Raw genomic sequence first — 9,838 nt, forward strand, 5'->3', positions numbered from 1 at the left:
AGTGATTACTGCTGCCACCTGAATACAAATCAGCCTTAAAAGGGGCAGTCTTATGGAAAATTGACTCTTTTGAGCTTTACATCATGTTATACGGTGATTCATTCATAAAAAAAAACCCTTCCTTTTATCCTTTCATATGTTTAAGAAACCCTTTAATCTCCGTGGCAACCATTCAGCTGTGCAAAAAGCCTTGATGGACTTAGCTCCGCCTTCAAGGACAAAGCTCCTCCTGTGAGCTGCAATTTCCAAGTTTCCATGTTTCCTCCTCACAGAGCAGCCCTCCCTCTGTAACTCCAACACTCGGCTCCTTCAGACTAGCCAGCAGCAATCAGCAAACACCTGATCGAACTGCGTATCAGTAGAGCTCATTATAGGAGCTACTTCTCAGTATAACGCTGGTAAACATGTTGCTAAAGGGTTAACAGAGGAGCCATGCTGTGATGACTTCCTGATGACGGAGCTTCAGAAAGAGCAGGAGCTTTTAAAGAGACAGAGGCCCAATTTCAAGGTGTTACAGTACAAAGTCAAATGGTATATATTATATACAATTTTTGTATATATTATAAAAATGATATATACAGCATTTTTATAATAACTGAAGGTAACATTGTTACTCGATAGTGCTATAAAACGACACTTTGTGCCTGGAAAAATACAGAATACAGCCCTTTTAAAACAGATGCATTCATCTTTGAAAGTCAGACCTGATGGCACTAAAGAATATTCTAGATAAATACTTCTGGAAACATGAGAGAAACTAATTTATCTTCACTTAAATTTGTTTTTTTGTTTTTAAAAGCCATGTGGCACAGTCGGTGAGCTGCCACACAAAAAGCCTGCGCATGTTTCAGTATCTAATACCAATAGTTTTCTCTTTTCTCCAAGGAAACATTTGCATATCAAGAAAAGCAGCGATAACACTTTCAAACAATACACTACAAGCAAAACCGATGGTGAAAGCAAGGCCACTCTGAGGGTACTCGACAAACATCTGTGAAGTGTTTTTTTGCGCGCTTCTGCCTCAATTAAAATGCTGCAGCGGCATTAAAGAGTGTGACACATTCACCTGGTGTCTTTCAAAAGCCTCGGCTCATTACTGCTCTTGTTCCAGCTATTTTCCCCCCTGATTGTCTCTGTGTTTCCTGCTTCCACTCTTCTGCTTCACCTCTGTTGATCCGCAAGAGCTGGAGCACAATGGCTCCTTGATCCACTTCCAGATTTGGTTTCCCACTTCTCGTATGTTTTAGAACCGTTTGTTGTTTTGGTGTATCGTTAAACTTTTATTCCCCTCTTTTTGTTTGGCTCTTTTTTTTTTTTTTTTACTTATGACATTCTTATTTAGTCATCTCACTTGCTGAAGGTTGTGTTGACTTGTGAACAGATACTGGTATAAATGGACCTAAATGTGAAGCAGTAAAGTCTGTGAGCACGTATTGGACTAAACCATCAATTATGCTGCTTGATTTCCTGCTCCGTATGTTGTAGTTGTAAATTTGTCTTTACAAATTTATTTCTATAATTCTTTTTTTATCTTTGTGTTGTGAGTTCCCACATACCTTAACTCACTGTTACGATATCTGGATTTCCCTGTTGTGGGACAATAAAGGACATTTTTATTGTATTTTATTCTACTCTATTCTAATATTTGCATATGAATTAAACAGAAAATATGATCAATTGGCAAGCTGGAGGGATGGGAAATTATCATTTTGTTAGACGTCAATAAATTGAGAATGTTTGCAAATCCACCCTCCCCTCCAAAAATGTGTTTAGAATTCATTTAGCTATTGTTTTCCACTGCTCGTTCCATAAAAGCAGCAATAAACACCATTCAATTTAGAAAATATTGACCGAAAGCAATTATTGTGCGACATTTGTATTACTTAATGGAACTGGTGCACTGAAGCCTCCAGGTTTGGATTTTTTAATATATTAGCTTTGTAATTTGCTCGAACTCTCATATTTTGCTTTGCTTAGTCATCGCTGCTCCGTTCACTTGTTGGAACAATATTTTTTATCCTCTTTCCTGGTCTTTTGCAATCATTTTGTGTTTCCTCTACTCCACCACTCATGCTTCCTATGTAGTTTTAGTGAATTCAGTTAATCACACACCTGTTCTTTGTTCCACAATCAGCCTCCTCTGTATTTATACCTGCGGTTCCTTTGTGCCCTTCTAATAACTTGCAGAGCTTTTTCTCCTCAACGGTTTTACTCCAGTCTGTTTTCCCTCTGGTTTATTCATGACACACATTTCCATAAGAATACGATCTTGTAAACCTTTGCCAATATGTCGAACAGACTCACTTTTGCAATTGAGTTGTTTCCATCAAATGAGAAACACAAAGTCACATGTGAATAAGTTTGCTCATGTAATAAGTCATTAAAAAAACAGATGTCACCATCATCATCCTGCCGCTTCCTGTCGTCGTCGTCGTTGTTTCTGTTAGTAGCGACATGCGCTTTTTGGTCACTTTTTTTTCGCATGTGATGCAAAACAATGTTTCAGTTTTGTGAAATACACAAATTTTAGCTGGAAAACCACCTAGTTGCTGAGCAAATAAAAAACCTTCTCGTTGAAAAACGAGTTTTTTTTCTAAGTTGGCGTGTTTCCATTAAGCAAGTTCACTTTCGTAATTCCAATTTGCGCACCAGTGGTTGATTGAAACACGGCTACATAACTTCTCAAACACTTTAATTGTCATTTTTTTTACTGCTCTCTCAATAATAACCACAAAAGGTTGTGATAAAATTCAAAGTACATCATCACTCAACTTCAAACATTAGTCAAATCCAGGTCTAATAACACATTAGACACTAATGATTCTAGACTTTATTGAGGAAGTTTTAAAACCAACATTCTAGTAACTCAATAATTACAGAACATAAAAAGAGGAAAAGCATGTTTTCTGGCTTTCTCTTTGAAGTTTATCAACATACTACAATCTCATGAATTACATTGCATTCTTTTATTTTGCTACCTGTTGTTGCTTTATATTAATTAGAAGCCTTGGAGAAAGTGGACAATGAATGGGCTGGTCACTGCTTAATGAGAAAGAAATAATTAACCTGCTTTCATGTTTGGAACACATCAAAAGGAAAAAATAAAACAAATAAGGTAGACTGTATAGTCATAACAATATAGTCTAGACTGGTGAAAGACAATAACCTTTTGATCTGTCTTCCAAGTCTGAACAGAGATGAAGGGAAAGGTGACAAAAACTCTGAAAGGTCCAAGAGACAATTTAAAAGCGACGATAAAGTAAACTTGTTGTTACAAACAGCTCAGATTTGTAATAATTTCAGTGTGAGCGGATAAATCATTTCGTGAATGTGTTGGTAAGGCCGGCTTCACATCGTCAGATCACTCTCTGCTATTCAATAGGAGCCGACAGACAACAGGTGAAAGGTTTTTGAACTTTGCGCGCTGAAATACGGTCTGCAACATTCAGCTATATATTGCGTTGTTTGACACTTGAGAAAGGGGGCATGGTGAATTTCCAATAGCTGATGATCTACACAGTTAAATGTCACCAAGTATTCTCACGGGCAATGGCTGCTACACGTGAAAGGGCACCGACACTGTCCTGCTCACAGCTGCTCTCCCTGGACCCCAGCTCAACATGTTAAGTTTCACATTCTCTCGCCAATGAATTGTTGGCTTTTTAAACCTCGTGCTCCTCATCAGCGACCTTTAACTAATAAACAGTTCATCAAGACATCATCTGCTGTTTATGAACATTTTGAATATAAGCAGTGATGTAAGGAGAATAGGGTTTAAATGTCTCCTTTTTCCAGCAGTACTATGATGTTGGCTATAGCCTTTTAGTTGATCATTGTACATTCTCTAATCCAGTTTTAGGCAGCTTGACTGATAATCTCAGACATATTAATTGAGCTAATAGCAATGTTCATGGCTATGTTCCTCCCACAGTCCAACAATATGACTGTGGTGGGTTAACTGACCACGTTGACCGTGCACATTGTCTTTATGTGTCTCTGTAAGTGGTCTTACTGACTGAAATTTTACCTCTAAAATCTAAAACCTTTATGTTTGTCTTGATGGCAATCTGAAAAAAAGAATTTGATACAAGATTAATAGCAAATGTAATTTTATTGGCTCTCCTCTGAATGTACGACCTTTGACATACATCAACCCCTCAATATAAGTTTGAATGTTTTTTTTAATTCTTCCGTTGCACTGACTATTTGTCCGTAATTAACAACCTGGTTGTTCAGGAGCTGCGTGAAGATGGTCGATATCACTTTCACCGCTTTAGTGAGAGAAGCAAGTGCTGCACACACACTGTCTGACTCAGCTTATCCCTTTACTAACTGCTTGAACTTGCTGTGACAGATACAGTTACCTTGCATGTTTTAAGCATTCTCCAACAATTAAAAGTTCAACAATGTACAAATTTTCATATGATTAAATACTAATTCCAAAATGTTAAGCAAAAGCAAATAGCATAAAAAATATAGAGTTCAGTTCTGTTTTATTAAAAAAATACAACTCACTGTGAGTACAAATAAACAAAGACAGATTTAATGACCTGTGCATTAGGTACAAATGCATGAAAACATGTTTATTTATTTATTTATTTTTTCAGATTTTATGTTTATCCTCAATTAGTTAGTTTACCATTGTGGTTATTTGCAAAATATGCAAGCTTAATTATGGCTGGGGTTCTTTTATCTTTCATAGTTTTGTATTGTTAAAAACCCCTTCTGCCATTGTTTAGAGATATTAGACTGGATGACCAATAAAACAGAGCTAAACATGCCAAAAAAAAAGAAACTACATATTTGGCAGTAGGTGTGGGGGAGGGAACAAACAGATGGAGATTACACACGCTGAACAACAAAATAATAATCACATAAAAAGGAAAAGGGTGGATTTGATAAACAAAAGAAAAGAAAATACCTCACACAAGTGATTACATTTTCAAAAGTATTTGCATAAGCCTCACCCTTATTTTGGACGAGGAACAAAAAAATGTCTGAGCCTGAAATGCGAGCCGGTTAATGAGGCACACTTGTGTTGTGAAGTAGTAGCTCCTTTTTCAGGTTAATCAACTGACAAGGGCCACAAGAGCTTTTTGTTGCTATTATTATTTTAAATAAACATTTTGGGATTTTTCTAAGGAAAGCATAAGATAATATTGAAATAAAATTAAAGGAAACATAAATATACACAAAAACATCAAAAATCCATTAACTCACCCATAACTTCTCAATTGTGGAAAATCCCTCACACATTCAGGAAATCCTTCAGGGGAAGATTTCCAGGATGCCTTAGAACAGGAGAGTCCAGCTCATATTTTGCTTTGAGTGAAATCAAGATCATGAATGCTCTTAAAGGGCCAGTTGTGTCAGAATATATTGATAAAATATTTTATGAATTCTTAAAAGTAAATGATAATATTGAACATCTTTTCAGTTCCTCCAGGATTTTGTGATATTTTCTGTGATTTTTTTGCGATAAGAATTAAAGTGTTTGTTGTACTAATTAGGAAACATTTGCAATATTTGCACTTATTTATGACGGCAAATGCGACTTTTTGTTACTCACTGTTTAGATTAGCGGTTCTCAACGTGGGCGGTACCGCCCCCCAGGGGGCGTTCAGAGGACAGCAGGGGGCGCTGGCGGACATTTTTACAAAAGGGGGGAGCTGGGATTCCTCTGGGGGGCGTTTGGTCGAAGGTAAACTTTACACCTTAAATGCGCAACAATACCAGTTTAGACTTTGAGCAACTTGGTAAAACTTTCTTGTGTAACATTAAATCATGCTTGGCTGCAACTGTATCGATGGCAGCTCTTCTTCTATTCAGTGTTTGTTAGCTTCTGTTAGCTTATTGGCGCAGCTCCGTTCTCCTGCTACTGGTAGCTAAAATCACGATACCCTGAAAATGAACCCATTTAAATAAAGAAATAAAGAAATCCCTCCATGGGTGATACCACGACAGAGAGCGTTCATTTTATAGCGTTAACACCGGTGCTGTAAGTGGTCCGGTATGAAAAGGTGTGATAGAACAACGGTACCACAGCACTTTTACATTTCAAAAATCAGAAGACAGAAATTGTTTCCGTTGTTTTAAAAGGTTTATGTCAGTCTGTCTTTTCCCCATTGATACACTTCCTGACCGCCCTGCACCTTTAGGGGCTTAAAAAAAAAAAGACGCACACATTGCGCAAAACTCTGAAACAGGAGAAGTTGGACATATAATGGGGCGACGAACTAGATGTGAATTATGGCATAAAAACAGAGAATCCGACGCTGAACAGTGAAAAAATCAACACATGATGTGAAACATGACGATTAGGCGGCGCAGCAGGTGATGAGTGAAGATTACTGATGGTGAGCGTCAATAAAAGACAAATAAATCTAGCAACAGGAAAGAAACTAAAGTGGACAAAGCAATAAACCAAGAGAGGATAATACTAATCAAATGAAACTAAATGGAAATGAATGAAGAACAAAATGCAAGAATAAGCTAAGAATAAACTAAGAAACTAAAGTAAATACAGAGGAATAAACTTGTATGACAAGACCTTTCGAGCAATAATTAATACGGGATATAATGTGTCTGTTTATGGCAAGAATAAACAGACACTATTTCCAGATAAAAGGTAAAATAATATTGTTGAAATGTCATGGGTTTGTTGAGACCACATCTAGTACTGAGAATAAATATATCTTACAGACCATAACAGTAAAGAACTTATTACTTATTTATGTTTTTAATTAGATTTGATATATTTATTTCTTCAATATTATTTTTCATGTCAGCGTTAATGTCATGAGGCTGATGACTCCATGACACTTTCAATTTGACTCATTAGGATTTGATTAAGAACCAGATTTGTTCTTTGTAATTTCTGACCAGTAAAACTATTAATCTATAATCAATAGACAGGTCTATATAAATATATAATCCATGTTTCTTTCTCATATTTGTATGGCATTAAAAGAACCTAGAACTTTTGTTTTTCCACTGAAAGCTCTGGTTTGCACAATAAATGCCATGTGGGTGAAGTTTTATGAATGATGCTCTGATGTCCCATTCTCCTGAAGGCAGCACAGAGCTGCACCACCAGAAACTGACAAACACTGAAGAGAAGAAGAGCTATGATTAATGTAGTTACAGTTCTATCCATGTTTTAATGTTGCAGAGCTCAGTCGTTTAGCAAATAGATCAAAGTTTAAACTGGCATGTTGAACATCTTTTATCTGGTCATTTTGTGGAATATTTAACAACTAGAAAATGGCACAAAATAAGAATATTTTTTCCACTGATTGGCTGCTGTTAGGCCTACCAATTTTAACTTGAATGTTCATTGCATTTTTTGTAGACACCTGTGAAAATAATTTCTATTCCCATGACTTTTTTGTTCTCTGGGAAATTATTTCTGACCATAAATACAGAAACAAGCATAAAAATCAAAACATCTACAATAGTGATAGTAATATTAATGATAAAATAATGGTCAGTGCAAAGTAGCCGGCAAATTCTTTGGTGGGGGGCGGTGAGGGACCTGGATAAAGGCTAAGGGGGCGCTGGGCCAAAAAAGGTTGAGAAAAACTGGTTTAGATTGTGGACTATAATCTGACATCCATTAAGGCTGAGGCAGCCGATTAGTAAAGGTAGGAAAGTTTCTGACCATTTTTATGGAAAATCTGCAATAAACTACTGAGTAAGTAGTTTATTGCAATAAACTACTTACTCAGTAGTTTATTGCTACTTACTCGGTAGCAATAAACTACTTCCGTTTCGCATTAAACGTTTCCATTTAATGCGAAAAATTTGTGATGAATTGTTGATTTTGCGTGAATTTCCACGATAATTCTCAAGAAACCAGAGGGACTGATTGATATAATTTTGCAATAAACAGATAAAAACTACGTTGATTTGATAGATAACGTAATATTTAAGCACACTGAGTGTTTAGTGTTGGTGCTTCTCCCCTACCTCTTGTCCAACCACCTGGTGGAAGAAGCTAATCTCAGGTGTTGAGTTCCGGGATCTTGTCCTAATGACCACTGATGAGATTTGATTTGTAGATGTAGCATTTAGAACAATTTCTTCAAAGTATGGATATTTTTATTTCACCATGATAGGCCAGAGCAGCACCCACATAACAACATGGCTGCACCTTGAGGTTCTGTGCATGAAGAAGAAACAACTTGCATTGGAGTTGGACTCCAATGCATTGGAGTTGGACTCCAATGCATTGGAGTCCAACTTGCATTGGAGGCAAGACTGACTTTCTGCCGAGAATGCAGACCTTCCTGCTTTTCTAATGCAAGAAAAGTAATTCAAAGCAACCACATATTCCCAAAGCAACCCTCAGAAAACACCTTAAAGGACACAGTTTAGATTTTTCCAGAACTACATAACACACACGGACCAGACAACAGCAACTCCCACGAACCTGTTAGTAAATCTACAAGGGTAAAGAATTGCTCCACTGTTTTAATACACCTGAAATGTTTGAAAACCAGCTATTGTGAAGCGTGATCCCTCAGTAACTGGAATACGTTTTCCAGTATTCCAGTTATTGGAATTCCACCTTCTTGAAATCAAGCAAATGTTTGTGCTGCTATCATTTTAAGATGCTATTAAAAGTTTGTGGAGGTCACAGAAGGTCAACCAGCCCCTCCCACATTTACAAAATCAAGCAAATTTGTTGTCGGTCAACTAAGTTTAACAATTTCACACAAAGGGTAGAACAAACTTCAGACATCGATTTTGTTTGATTTAGGTAAAACGGAGGGGCAGGTTGAACTTTTGACCTTTAAAGCACAAATGAAAATCTTAGCAGCATAAACTTTGATTGACGCCGACATTGTTTGATTTCATAAATCCGGACGAGACGTTTCTGTGGCTGACCTCCAGAAACGTTTAGCAAAACCTTAAAAATGATGGCAACACAAATGGAAAGTTTTGCTTCACAAACATTTGGCACAGATTTTGTTTGAATTGAAGGTGGCAAATTTTCTACAACTCAACAAAGTGTACTTGCTTGTACACTTTGTCAAGTGTACAAGTAAGTACACTTGACAAAGGATCTCATGTCCCCTTACTAAAAACCGAGACCACCACCTCGGCTTGGTGCTTCACATGTTTTTTCCAAATCCTACAATATTAAAGACACGTCTACCACAACAATCCAATCATTTTCAGACTCTTCGGCATCTTGGGCAAATCTCATCTGCCCCGATAACCTTTTGTCTATGGTGACCAGATCCCATTTCTGAGCAAACTTTAAGTCCTTTTCCATCGCCTTTCCAAACTCCTCAGCCAGACTTTTTGCTTAGTACATGTTTGCTTTTTCAGAGAAAAATCTTCTCAAAGACAACAAAACTCTAAAAGTCTCCTTTAGCTCGACAACTTCCATCCTATCAACATCAACCTTATCTACGCTTTGTACGTTAAATTTAAGAAATGTAATTAAAAGCATCTAAGGCTTAAGCATTTAGTTTTCTAAGCATAGTGCTACATATTTGCCTGTTTTCCCTCAATAAAATATCCATATCCTGGAATGAAAATCGTTTGACAGTTCTGATGAGCCATTTGCAAGTTCTTGCACCAGATTAAATTGAATCATATTTGACATTCAAACGCCTCTGCTAGGGCTCGCTGCATCAGTATTTGTGGGAGTGGAACTACGCAAAAGCCATTGATTATTATGTGGGTGTGCATAAAATTTCATATTATGCTTTACATAAAACAAGACGCTCTTTTTACCTCATGACTGACAAATGGGAGTTTCTCTGTACTGATGGGAAAATTCTCAAAGAAAGAAAAACACATCATGAGGCCAACTTAACTTGTTGGG

The 9,838-nt window shown here is 37.0% G+C and overlaps 1 protein-coding gene across 5 annotated transcripts in view; it reads right to left on the bottom strand.

Moving 5' to 3' along the window:
* cacna1ib (calcium voltage-gated channel subunit alpha1 Ib) overlaps nt 1-9,838 on the bottom strand; it is a 203,490-nt gene that overhangs the window by 174,866 nt on the left and 18,786 nt on the right. The window lies entirely within an intron of this gene.

This window comes from Poecilia reticulata, chromosome 1 (assembly GCF_904066995.2).
Source record: "Poecilia reticulata chromosome 1, P_reticulata-male-v2, whole genome shotgun sequence".
NCBI classification, from domain to species: Eukaryota; Metazoa; Chordata; class Actinopteri; order Cyprinodontiformes; family Poeciliidae; genus Poecilia; species Poecilia reticulata.